Raw genomic sequence first — 13,362 nt, forward strand, 5'->3', positions numbered from 1 at the left:
CTACATAATGCCACTCAGGTGAATGACTGGTCAGCTAATTTGACAAATTATCATCATTATGATCAATTGCTAATAACTGCAAACAATTATGCAAGAAGCCATGCTAATTACTGAGCTGGGAAAATTAAATTCTAGCATGGCTGGAATTAATTAATTTCAAAAAGTCTGAAATATAGGAAGTCCCACTAGTTTGGCTTTTATTTACCAGTGAATTATTTTTAGAATATACAAGATAATAATCATATTGTGAGTTTATGACAAAGAAAAGAGGATGAAAACCTTTGGTTTTTCACCGCATCGTATTCAAGGAGACTTTGAAAAAGACATCCTTGATGAAAATGAAAATGGTTCTGGGTCACTTTGACCATCATGATAATTATTCAAACACTAGTATGGTTTTTTTTTTTTTTTTGGTTTAACTTTAATTTCTAGTAACTGTGATGTCATCAAACAGAAATGCACTCAAATGCTATCCACTTTCACCCTCATCACTCTGAGGTTCAGAAAAAGAAACAACCTTCCCTTTCAAAGCAACTCAAAAGCAATGATCCCCTCTTTCTCCTTCATCTCTGTAATATTGCTTTATTTTCCCCTCTCTTCTGTTCCACCCTACAGCCTTGGTTTCTCACTCCAAACAGGTTCACTTCTCTTCCACCCAAAAACAAACAAAAAGTTTTCTATGAAGCTTTATCTTTCTCTTGCTACAGCCTTATTTCTGTTTTCTTCTTCAGTCAAACTCTTCAAAGAATAATGTACCATGCAGGTTAAAGTATCCTTATTTTCTAAATGGTCTTTGACTGGCATTTCTCTTCTAACCCGACCATTCCATTAATATCTTTCTAATCATTTTATATGATGTACCATGTTCAGTTCTTATTTGATATCCCTACCTTCCTCAATATTTATTTCACCACACCTTCCTCCTTGAAATTCTTTCTTCCTGGGCATCTACTCCTCCACACTGCCTTTCTCCCCACTTCTTTATTTCGTCTTAGTCTTCTTCACTAACTCTTCTTTCTTCACTCATCACTTAAATATAAGTATTCACCAAGATTTATCTTTAATACTTTTCTTTTCTCAATCTACATCTCTTCCTAGACCATTTCATTCATGCTCTTGCCTTTAACTATAGCATGATAAGTTCCCCAATTGTGTTTCTAACATAGAGCTTACCTGAAAAATCTGATTGCCTACTAAAAATTCCTATCAAAATGTCCCATGAGCAGTCAAATTCAACATGACCTAAACCACTCCTTATCTTTCCACCCACTCCCAACTACTTCATCCAATTTTCTTTAACCCCTTTAGTAATCTATCCAGTCTCAAAAATATTTACAACTCAACGATATTTTAAATCTTTATATTCTCCTTCCTTGGCCATATCCAATTAAACATCAACTCTTACGTATCCCATCTCTCAGATATCTCTTGAATGTAGACCTTCCCAGTCACTGTCTTAGTTCTGTGTTTTCCCATCTCTTACATGGACTTTTGGGTTAATTTCCTGACCTTGCTGTCTCCAATCTTCTCCCTCACCCTCATTCTTTTCTTTTCTGTTAGGTGAATTGTCCTATTAAAATGCAAATCAGACACTTCTCTGTTTTCAGCCCTGCTTGGGGTCTCCACTACCCTTGCCCAAACTCAAGGACCTTACATTGGCCTTACAGTGTCCTCATAGCTCTCTAGTTTTCTCCAGCATTAATGAACTAACTACATCTTCCCTGAGTTTGCTATGTTGCCCAGTCCTCTCTGCCTTTGTACATGCTGTTTCTTTTTCCTACTGTGCTTTCTGCAATTTGTTCATCTGACATATTCCTATCTACACTTTAAAACTGTTCTGGGAAGCCCTTCCCTGACAGAGTCAATCAGTAATTCCTTTGTTCTACCTGTTTACCATCTCCGTACTTCTATTATTACAGTTCCCAGAGTGGCTAGTGATTGCCTATTTACAATTCTGCCTCAGACACTACTCTAAATTTCTTGAGAACAGGAGCCACGGTTTATATATTTTCTAGTGTCTATCACTGTGTCTGGCACATAGTAGGTGCTCTAAAGCACCTAATACCGAGTTGAATGAATTCTTTGTAGGTGTCTAGCAAGAGCATGATATTTCACGAATGAATAACAGAACAAATTCAAATGGTTTGAGGTTTTTTAATTCAAAAAACCTCATTGTCATATGATGTGTGCCAACCATGCCGGCTCTGAGGATACATAGCAAATGAACAATCATTATCTTCGCCTGCACAGAGCATAGAGTCCAGGAATTATCAGGGTCTTCCTCTCCACCCCGCTGAGACCATGGCTTCCTGCTCTCCAGGTTGTCCTGCTTTCTCTCTTCCCTGTTTCTTGTGGTTTGTTTGAATTTTGTGCTAATCTGAATTCCTCACGAACACCTTCCATCACCTGCTCACTGATCCATGACCTGTTCGTTTGACTGAATTGCATTTTAAAGGTCCCTGGCTTGACTTCACTGGTCCCAATGCTGACTGCTGTGAAATGACCTCCATCCCAAGTGACTATCATTCATGTTTTCTCCCCAAAATACAATGTACCTACAGTGTTAATGCAAATAAGCCCCATGTCATATTAGCAAATATGGTAAATTCAAGACCAGTAGACCAGAAATAACCTGCCTCTTGTTATCTTATGCGGTCATGTGCACCAAACTGGAATATTTCTTTCCTCAAAGGTGGGAAGTGAGTCAGAGGCCATCTGTGTGGCCCTTGCTCACCAGTCCTGAGTGACCAATAATTAATTTAGGTCGAATGTGATTAGTCCCTTGTTAACAGCAGTTTTTCTGCACTTTCCTCAGTTGGCTCTGGAGATACACCGTCGAGTGTGATGTATGACTCCTGGCACAGAATGAAACCTGAGCCTGTGAAAGGACGGGGAAGCTGCTCTGTGCCTTGCTAATGAATTTAGGGGCTCAACACTCTTATCTAAAGTGCAGCAAAGAGGGGTCCTCAAAGAGCAGGAGTCCAGGCTGCACAGAAGAAACAACAGGAGAAGCTTCACTTTCTTTGACTTTTCGAGTCCTATCACCTCGGTTTGCGCTTCAAAGCCACTTACGCTGCTCTAAGGGAAAGGGCAAAGTGTGTTTATTAAAGAGAGGGAGGGACCTGAGAGAGGGAGGCTATTTGTAGTGGACTGAAAAAATTATTTTTTATCAGAAGTTATAAAATCAGGCTAACTGAAAATATTTCAATACATAAAATTTTCTTTTAAATGGTAAAAGATCATTCAGCCACTCTCTTACCAATTCACCATATTTGTATATTGCTATCATCCTTCTGTATCTACTTTGTATATGAATTTTATGAAAATTTTATTTTCCAGGAAATAAAAATTGAGAGTGTTTGATTAATATTCATTCCCTGCACTGTAAGGACATATAAAGGAAAGGAAAAGAGAAGAAGGTGGGGAAAAGGAGAGAGGGAAGGAGGAAAAGAAGCAAATAGAGAAAGGAAAGAAAGGAAGGAAGGGAGGGAGGGAGGGAAGAAGGGAAGAAGGGAGGAGCGGAGGAAGGAAGTAATTTTTCCTTTGTACCAAAGTAAGGCAAAATGGTATCCTCCTACCCTCAACTCCCAGCACGAACTTCTACATTAGGACCATGGACAGCCAAGTCAGTTCTTTCTCTCCTAGAGAATATTGGAGGCAGGCTCTCAGACTTCCATATAATCCACGTGGGCTCACCCTCGCCCTCATCTCTGCCCGCAGATCTGTCAGGCACATCCCACAAAGATCTCAACAAAGGTGAAAATGACTGACTAGTACAAGGACTTGGTTCTCTGTTTTATAAGAAGTACAAATTTACATTAAACTACCATAAATTGATTAGAAGAATTCTAACATGAGATTTGGAATTTCTCCACACCATATAACTGCTTAAAATTATGTCCTACCTAAAGTGAAACTGTTTTAAAATATGTTTTGGAACTAGGGTCTTGCTTTGTGTTACTGCCTCCAGTCCAAGACCACCAGAAATACACCAGGAGTTGAGCTGGTTGCCTTGTTGCAATGAGGGAGAACGCACACCAGAGAGACGGTGGGCATCTCAGTAAGTGGGTGTTAGAAATTATTACAGGACTTGGGCTTGTGTTAGGTGATTTGGGGCACAGTTCATGGGGGCTTTTCTCTGGTTGGGTCACTTCAGGAAGTGGGGGTAATTCTGTAATTTAATATCAATAAATTTTATCTAAAAGGAGGGAAGACTAGAGAGGGCAAGGCTGTAATTGGTGAAGAAGAAGCAGTCACTCATGTAGCCCCGACGGGGCAACTTTTGGTCATCTTTGTGGGTTGGAAATATTCCTGTTTTTGTCTGTGTTCAGGAAAGATCAAGGAGTGCTCTCATTTTTTGTCTTGATCCACATGGACACCGGATGCCTTGGCTGACGTTGGTGTTTTTTGAAATGGCTTATGTTCAACAGAAAGCCAAGGCCTAGCTGGTGGTGCCAGCCCAACTCCTGGATGTCAGGGACCACTTTCCTCTCGTGGAAGCTAGAATTCACTAAAACAAAGGAAAAATGATAGAATTTTCATTTGTAATTCAGAAGTCAAAATAAAGAGGTACATTTCTTTCAATTTTCCAAAGGCATGTAAAGGGAACCTAGATTTTAAAGTCAAATCGATGTGGAAGAAACTGAAGAATCTAGTTATCTTGAGATATATCTACTAAAAAAGGCAAAACAATGTAATCATTATTTAGTTGTTTAGGACATGCTGAGATTGAATCTATGTATTCACTTTTTTTTAATATTATTATTACATTTTTAACCTGAGATGATACACAGATAAGTTGGCGTGTCTTTTTACTTTTTAAAATAAAGTTATTGAAAAAAGGAGTAGTTCTATGTAAATACTTTTGTGTAAATCATGCATTTAGAATAAGACACAAAATATATACATCTGCTGAAAATACAAGAAAATCTTATTTAGTATAGGAATTTTAAATGGAATAGAGTTTGTTGTAGTATTCCAGGATTTAGGACAAGTCTACCTAGTGAAGTCTGGGTCAAAGCATGAACAAAACGTTAAGAACTTAGACAACCAGAGAATATTTGTCAGTGATTCAAAAAAGCTAGTAACTAGAAAGATAGTTTTCCACTGAACTTATCCTCAAAAGTGCCTTACTTTTCAACTTCAATTTGCTAGTATAGACTTGGCTTTAGTTTTGTAAATAAAAAAAAATGTTTGAAAGGTAGTTAGAAACTACAACAAAATTAAGACCAAAACCATGAAAGTAAAGCAAACTGAAAAACCCAAGTGAATACTGTGAACGCTCCTAGACTAAACTGATCAAGGGAGTGAGTTTGGATCATATTTGATATTACATTTAAAATTGACATGTTAATTCTTAATGTTTAAATCTGGGTTTGAAAGAGTTTCTCAAAGATCCCTAAAATCACTTAAGGCTTCCAGAATAGTACAAATTGTTATTCTTGAGAATTTTGCTGAAGGGCTTGACAATGGACTGTTAGAAAATATTTACAGACACTTTCTAAATAATTCAAGTTTTGAACTTTGCAAAACATGTCTTCATTGTGTAGCAAGAAATTATTATTTTGTATATATTGAAATCTCCCTTCAGATGACAATCATACAGTTCCTCTGCAGTAAATATATTTGCCTTTGAGGCCATTCTACTTCAAAAATGAACTCAGACATGAATAGTTTACCATATACTATTTCCACTGGAAGACCACGGTTATGCAAGGAAGGGCATTTTGCCTGAGTAGGTTTAGGAGAAACACTGACATTTAGTCTTTGAAAAGACTGTGAAGGGGAGACTGACTCAAGTCAAGTTAAGGTACTTGTGACACAAATCCCTAGCAGGTTTCTATCCCAGGCCTGAGTTGAAAATAAATGGGACATGGGGGTAACCCTGGTAAAAGAGCTGTTTTCAAAATCTCTGCACAATGTACAGAGACTGCTGGCAGAGCAAGTTGTGTGTGCATTTATATAATGGTGGCATCTGAAGAAAAAGAGTTACATGGATATGAAACTGTATATCATCAGAATGATTTGACTTTAATTTAAAGGAAACTCTAAAGTGACAGAGTGAACTGCTGCAGATCCATGTGGGAACACAGACATCACTGTTATCCGATATTTGAGAAAACAACCCAGACAGTGGATCCTAAAATTTCCTCTGGAAATTTTCTTGGAGTCTAGGGATGGTGCTTTCTAATCTTCCCATATCCTTTTCACCTACAGCTAATAACTCCTTGAGGGTGATGGGTAGGGAAGACCCTCAGGTGATGGAAAAGAAGTACTATTTCAAGAACCATGAATGATGCCTTTGGAAAATCTGGTCATTTGAAACAAATAAAAATTAAAGTTTCTCTTTAACAAACACTTACATTGTGCCAGTCACTCTTCTAAGCACTTTATGAATATTGAGTCATTTACTATTCATAGCAACTCTATATATTACCCAAGGGGAAACTGAGGCACCCAAAGCATTTTTTTAATTTTTTTTATACAGCAGGTTCTTATTAGTTATCCATTTTATACATATTCGTGTATATATGTCAATCCCAAAGTTATGCAGTTCGTAAATGTTGGTGTCAGAATGCAGACCCAGGCATCTTGCTCCAGAGTCTGTGCACTTTATTATGCTCCACGTACAGGTTTTACCATTTGTACATCAGTTCTGCACCAGGTGGCCAGGCTGCTCTGCAGCTGCCGTGCACCAAGCAGAGCACATACTTCCCTACATTCTAGTTACTCCACATGAGTAATGAGTGACCTGTTGAGAACGAAAAGTTATAACTTGCTAGGGATTGCCCCCAATCCTAAGCAAGTATTGCCACAGATCTTGCTTTGCCCCTTTCTTGCAACATATCTCTGTATTTCAGGTAAAATCAAGCACCACTTGGCATAGGTGGGTCAGTCTTCCTGTAAAGATCTGTGCTCTGGATTCAAACAGCCAGATTTCATTTCCAGATGGGAAAAAACAGACATGATAGAATTGGGAAGCACAGACAGAAGTAGGCAATTTGGAATTTTAAACCATTTTGATGACTGGGAAGAATGGAATGATGCTGATACACTGGAGACAAAACTTACAGACTGAGTTACAGTTGGTCTGTGTTCTGGGTCCATGCACCATAGATTAGTAGACATGATGGACTTTTGAATGAGAAGAGGTCCATTAACCTTGGAACAAAGTTTTTGTTCATCTCACAGAATTTCTGTGTGAATCTAAGGGCAAAGGTAATGCTGTTTTGTAATCTAAAAGTAGGGGGCAACATTAGTGAGAAAAACGTTCCCCTCTGCTTTCAGTGTGGGCAGTGGCAGTGGAATTGGGTAAGGGGAGAGGTCCTGGCTCAGAAGCCAAGAAAAGAAATTTCTAGAGCATCATGTGCCTGACCGTATAGATTCTTCCTCCAGAAGATGAGCAATGGTCCCTCTAGTCCTTTCTCTAGGGAACAAACAGCCTTGATAATACTTTGAAAGTAAATCTGACCAGATCATCCCTCCATATCAGTGTTCTCATCACTGGCTAATCTCAGTAATCTTTGAGGAGACCTCTGGGCCTGGCATGATCCGGCCCCTGTCTACGTTTCCGCCTCACCGCTCACCGAGTTCCCGCCCCGGCACTCTGCTCCCAGCCTGTGTAAAGATCTCTCAATTCTTTGAGTCAAGGACATGCTCTCTTGTCTCAGGGAACTTCTCACCCTTGCCTCTGACTTAAATACTCTTTTCCTACTTCTTTCGTGGCTGATGTTCACCTCTATGCATGACTCAAACGTAGAATTCTAGTCCTTATTTTTGCTCAGAACTGAAGACCCATATATCCAACTGCAGCTTCAACTTCTGCACTTGAGTGCTTTAAAATTATTTCAAACTCAGCAAATCCGACACTCGACGCATGATCCTTCCTTCTAAACCTGGTCTTTTTCCAGTGCATAGATCTTAGAGAAAGTCCTCCTTTCCATCTAATTGTACAAGTCAGAAATTTAGGACTCATCTTGTCCTCACTGCTTCCCCACATCTGATCTGTCACCAATATGTATGCCTTTACCCTCTTAATATTTCTTGAGCACATTCCCTTCTATCCATCTACCCACCTCCAGTGTAGTCTAAGCCCTGATTTTATTATGCGTAAAAGTGAACCACCTGGGGAGCTTGGTAAAATGCAGATTCTGATTCAGCAGGCCTGCATGTCTAACAGCCTCCTAGATGCCCATGTTTTTGGTCCACAGGCACCCTTTTTGAGTAAGAAGGCCGTAAGTCACGAGCAGTTCTTTCCTGGGTGGTTGCAGTATCATCCTAACAGGTACAAACAGCCTCAGCTGTTCCATCACCCACATTAGAGCCAGGGTCGTCATCACCAAGTACGGGTCTTCAGAGACTTCCGCTGCTATTGGGACCAAGTCCAAGAGTCTCAACACAGCCTATGAAGCATATTCATGAGCAACTCCTCCCTACCTCTACTACCGTCCTATGCCAAGCCTACTCTTACTTTCTGCCCTGTAGCCACGTTAGTATACATTTATTACGCTTAACTATATACATTTATTACGCTTATTAATAATAATTATTATTATTAGTTATATTATTTATAACTATATACATTTATTACGCTTAACTATATGAAACGCTGCCTCTTTGAGTTAAAAACTTAAATTGAGTATCAGCAATTTTGTACTGTTCAACCTAACAGTTCTTGAATGAGCTGAGCTCCTTCCGTGCATAAAGCCTGTTTAAAAAGAACACACGCTCTATTCTTCCTCTTCATTGTATCATGGCCCATGCATCCTTCAGATCCCAGCCTAATGGCCCCTCCCCTGGGGAAGCCTTCCAGACCTACCTGACCAGGACAACTCTCCAAGTGCTATTAGACCATGTTCTTCTCCTTATTTGCACTAACCACAGTTGCAGTTTTGGATGCTTGTTTGATTATTCTCTTTCCTCTACTTAAATGCAAGTTCCAAGGAGTCAAGGATCAGCTCTGTTTTGTTCGTTGTCATATCCCCAGCCTCCGATTCTGTGTCATCACGTTTGCTTAGTTAATGACTTAACTAAGATGGAAGCAATGTAAGAATAGTCTATACAGTGTGGTATTGGCATAATAATAGACAACTTGATAACTGTAACAGAAAGTGACTCATATGTATACAGTCATTGATTTACAAAAAAATGTACTAATATAATTTAGGTGGAAAAGAAAATACTGGATCAACCGACTATCTCATGTGGTGTGACCTTTCCCACACCATACAGAAGTTTGGTTTGAGATGTTTAATCCTACAGTATTTGTGATTAGTGAAACAATAAACTTTCTAGAAGGAAAAAACAAAGACTAGTGTATAGATCACCTCCCTTGAACTCCAGGGTGGGCTTGGGAAGGAGCTAATGCTCCAGGCGCTGTTGTCAGGGGATCCAAGGAGTTCGTTTCCTTCTGTAACTGTGATCCTTTCCTACAGGCTCCTCTTGTTCACACTGGTTTATACCTACAATAGTAAATTAATCCACGCTAAATATAATGAACACCTGCAGAAAGCATGGCCATTTTTTTCATATTGCTTCATAATTGATGAAGCCCTTTCACACACATTATTTTATCTGCACATCCTAAGGATCCTGTTGCTATCAGTAAGGCAAGCATTATTATCAACTCTTTTGCAGACAAGCAAAAGTCAATGCCTGACTTCTAACTGAGTTGATAAACTTATACAACCGCAAAGCAAGTACTTTAACTCGGGCCTTCTACTGCCAAACCTAGGTTCTTTCCATGAGCAGTGCCCCCGAAATCAGGTTAAATACACCTTCCTCCTGTGTCCTGCCTTCTAAGCTGGAGGTGGAGCAGTGTTACTCTGACACTGGCAGCGGGCTGGAATTAGGTCATAAGAATTAAAAATCTCTTTGGGATTCTGTGGTTGATGGCTCATATATCACATAACCGTTTTATTTTTAGATCACCCTAGATTTTCCCACATTCCAAACCGTTAAGGACAGAGACTTCTCAAACGTGATAATGCCTGTACCAATTGACACATGTTTGGTACAGCTCATAGGATCCTTTTCCTTTCATCATAATATTTTGCATGATTCACATTGAAAATGACTGTTTCATAGGGAACTAATGACAGCCACTTTCCCAGACATTTTCCAAACATTTTACAGTCACTGATGGGTAGACCTGCTAATTCTGTGAGTCAGCTCAGAGTCACTAATGATGGGCTAAGAGACCACAAAGAACATCAGTGAGAGGATAATATTCACTACCCCATGTCAGAGCCGCAATAGACCTTCAGCATTTAGGTAAAGCGAAAGCTTTTGAATTTCCCCTACTAGTGACACAAAGAGGCATTTGGATTTTCTGATCCTGTAACAATTTGAATAATATAATCATTAAAATCTTCACCGCAATCATACCTACTCAAGATGCATTTCTTTTGAATGAGAACCTCTTTCTAACGTAGGAAAAACAACAAAAACAACAACCAAACTCCCCCCAGTTGGATCGCCCACTATAAGAGCCAATGTCTGGAAAGAGAGACACTCCCACATTGGAGAAATTCTAGATCTTCAAGAAGCTGAATTAAGAAAGTAGATGTGTAGTCTCTGGAGATGACGATGATAAATCTCTGATTCTTGGGGTAAAGTTTAAGAAGTGAGCGCCTAAAAGGATAAATTAGTCACTTCAGCAAAACACAGAAACACTGGAGCCAGGGGAATCTTCAGAGTCTACTTCACTGTCATTACCTTTTTGCTCAAGGTTGTGGGATCCCATGAGCCATAGTCTCTTGACTGTCCTTTCAAGAGAGCCGACAGCCTGATGAAACCTTCCCCAGGCAAGTTCTCAGCACTGTTCGTCCATCCCATTCCTCTTCTCCTGAGGGTCACATCTTTTGTTCCAGAAACCTCTGGCTGCTCAGATGAGCACAGGTGAGGAATGCCATCCAACTGAAGGAATGTAGAAAAGAGATCCTCTTGTTTCTAGAAATGCAGCTGTTTGGAGCATTGAGGGGGCAGTCTCTCTGGATAGCTAAATGAGATTTTTGACATCTCACTGGATATCTGTGGCTAAGTGGATGCTACCCAAACCTCTACTGCACCTTAGCAGGATTTTAATGACGTATACATTCTTATTCCTGCTTTAAGAAGTATAGTTCTTTGAAATGATAAGTATATTTCAATTTATAGTTAATTTCATCTAAAGGCTGCATGTATCCCCTTGGTCACAGGGTTTTAAAGCCTGGATTACTGAGAAAGTCTCCAATCAACTTTAAAATCCACCTTACAGTTAATGGTATCACCAGACTGGTAACCCACAAATTTTGTATACATGATGTAGATCTCCACTTAAAAACTTTGAATAGGTACACTTAGAGAATAAAATCCGTACTCTTCCCTCTAAGACTAAAGGTTTCCCACCATCTGAGTCCATGCTGACTTTCCAACATGATGACCCAGGACTTCCCAAGGAAAATTCTTTGTCTAGCTAAAAATCCATCTATTCTCTGTCATCCTTCATGTACTCATTTATTCAATAGATATTTATTAAGCACCTATCATGGTCCAGACATTATTCCAGGCACTCAGGATTATATCTCTGAACCAGGTAGATGAAGTTCATGACCTGAAGGAGTTTATACTCTGGAGGGAAGAGACAGACAAACAAATAAATTTACTGGGACTGGTATTGATAAGGGCTATGAAGATAAATAAAGCACAGAGGGAGCTAGAAGCTCGGGAGGTATTTTATGGGGAGGGGAGGTCATGATAGTCACTAGTGAGGCACTGCTTGAGCAGAGATGAGTGGAGGGAAGCTACATCACAGGTCATGTGGATAGACAGTGGAAGAGGGAACAGCACATGCCAAGGCCTGGCAGTGGGAATGTGCTTGGAGTTTTCAAGGAGAGCAAGGGGGCCCAGTGTGGCCGGGGTGGAGTGAATGAGGAGGATAGGAGAGGAACAAACAAATAACGGGAGAGTGAACTTGGGTCGGACAGATTAAGCCATGGTAAGGACTTTGGCTTTTCCAATGAGACACATGGAAGGCCATGAGAGGGTTTGAGCACAAAATAACAAGACCTGATATTCTTTCTAAGAGGAACACTCTGGTTCGGTCTGAAAGTAGCCAGTTATTGCAATCATCCCAGTGAGAGGGAATGACAATTTGGCCCAGAATAGTGGCATGAGAGTAATGAGAAGTCATTAGATTCTGGATATATTTTGAAAGAGGAGTGGGAAGAGTGGTTGATGGGATAGATTCAGAATGAGAGAAAAAGAGAAGTGAGACATGACTGTAAGATTTTTGGTAGGAGCCAGTGAGAGAATAGAATATTCATTTGGGGAGCAGATTTTAGAGGCAGGAGCTGGGAAATCAAAATTTCAATTTGGGGCAAGTTTGTATAGCTTTGACATGCTATTTGACATACAAATAAAGATGTTGAATAAGTAGGATATCTAAGCCAGGAGAGATAAAAATTGGGAAATTATCACTATGCAAATGGCTTTCAAAGCAGTAGATGGCTTTCAAAGCAGAATGGCATCCCTTAGGGTGTGAGGGTACGTAAAATTGAGAAGAGGTCTGAAGATTGAGGCTTTGGAGGTCAGGAAGAGAAAGAGGAAGGAGATGGAGAAGGAGAAACCCATGAGGCGTGAGGACGTAAGGAGCCACCTTAATTGCTTCCTTGCCTTACTTAGCTCATGTCAAACTCTGTACCAGAAATGCCTAGAAATACCTTTTTAATCTCCTCCATTTATTCACACCCTACCCATCCATCAGAGTCAGGCACTTAATTCTATGCTGTGTGTGACTTGTCTTGTGTTTCATTTGACAACTTAACTCTTATTTATGTTTTAGTTCTTTCTAGATGAATTAGTTTTCCTTAATCCATCAATATACTTTTCCATCTCCAATGCTGTCCTCTGCTTCAATTTTGTTAGTTGGTTCCCCTCTGAGTGTATCTAGGAAATCTATCCTTCTATAATTTCCCAGCCATCCCAGACCCCAAGTGTAAAATACACATGAAAATCATTGGTAGCACCAGCCTAACAACAGAAGACAAAAGAAACTAGGGGTGTTTGGGGTCTGGGATCCAATTCTGAGGTAGTCCTAACATCTGGAGATGTGGAATTTGTGGCCATCATGCTATGGCACAAACTCAGTAGCACTTAGGATCATCAATCAAAACAAATCAATAGATAATATGTGTTCAGTAAATTACGGCACAAGGAAATAGACATGTATAACTGCAATGCCTGCCCTTAGAGAATTCACTCTCCAAATAAGCCAGGAAATAGGCAACAATTTAAATAAAAATCAAGAGTTTAGGGGCTTCCCTGGTGGTGCAGTGGCTGAGAGTCCGCCTGCCGATGCGGGGGGCGCAGGTTCGTGCCCCG

Source organism: Leucopleurus acutus (genome assembly GCF_964270905.1).
Source record: "Leucopleurus acutus genome assembly, chromosome: 15".
NCBI classification, from domain to species: Eukaryota; Metazoa; Chordata; class Mammalia; order Artiodactyla; family Delphinidae; genus Leucopleurus; species Leucopleurus acutus.